Here is a 1,158-nt window from a genome sequence, read left to right on the forward strand (position 1 = left end):
GTATTTTTAATTACATTATACACATGTGTAAGCTGGGCAATGAGTAAGAAAGACCAAAGAAGAGTAGATGTTTTTAAGTTGTGGTGTTGGTGAAGAATACTGAAAGTATCATGGACTGCCAGAAGAACTGACAAATCTGTCTTTGAGGAAGTGCAGCCAGAATGCTCCTTTGAAGCGAGAATGGCCAGACTTCATCTCATATACTTAGGTTATGTTATCAGAAGGGACCATTCCTTGGAGAAGGATATCATGCTTGGTAAAGTGGAGGGTAAATGAAAAAGGGGAAGACATCAACAAGATGGGTTGACACAGTGGCTGCAATGATGGGCTCAGGTATAGCAAGGATCGTGAGGCTGGTACAGACCTGGTTAATGTTTTATTCTGTTATACATAGGATACCTATGAGTCAGAGTTGCCTTGACGGCACCTAACAACAACAACAGACTTCTCATTTAAAAAATATGTATGAGATTTTGCCTTTCTACTTGTCATTGACTGAATTGTGTCCCCCCAAAATATGTGTCAACTTGGCTGAGCCATGATTCTCAGTAGTTTGGCAGTTATTTAATGATATAATCATCCCACATAACACAATCAGATGTGGTCAGCCAATCAGTTGTAAGGAGATTAGGGTGGGAAACAGCACCTTTAATCAGGTCACAGCTTTGATCCAATGTAAGGGTGATTCCCCGGGATGTGGCCTTCATCACCTTTTATCTTACAAGGGAGAAAAGGAGAGAGCAGTGAGCAGAGGACAGACATCAACACCAGCAAGAAAGAAGAGCTAGGAGCAAAGCATTTCCTTTACACCTGGGGTTCCTGCACTGAGAACTTCCTAGACCCAGAGAGAGATTGATATTGACACACATGGAGATCCAAGGAAAGCTGGGCCACAGATGCTGAAAGGAGACAAGGACCTTTCTCCTAAACTGTGAGCCACACAGAGAGAAAGCTTTCTCCAGAGCCGGTTCCCTGAGTTCAGACTTCTAATGGTGTGCTGCTCTAACAGATAGTTAAAACGTGGAAGCAGTTTTGGAATTGGAGAATAGATAGGGGCTGCATGTGTTGTAAGGTACCCTGGTGGTGTAGTGATTAAAGCATTTGGTTACTAACCAAGCGGTCAGAAGTTTGAACCCACCAGCCACTCCGTGGGAGAAA

The sequence above is a fragment of the Orycteropus afer genome, unplaced genomic scaffold, assembly GCF_000298275.1.
Source record: "Orycteropus afer afer isolate SDZICR_OR568_19922 unplaced genomic scaffold, OryAfe1.0 scaffold00101, whole genome shotgun sequence".
Lineage (NCBI taxonomy): Eukaryota > Metazoa > Chordata > Mammalia > Tubulidentata > Orycteropodidae > Orycteropus > Orycteropus afer.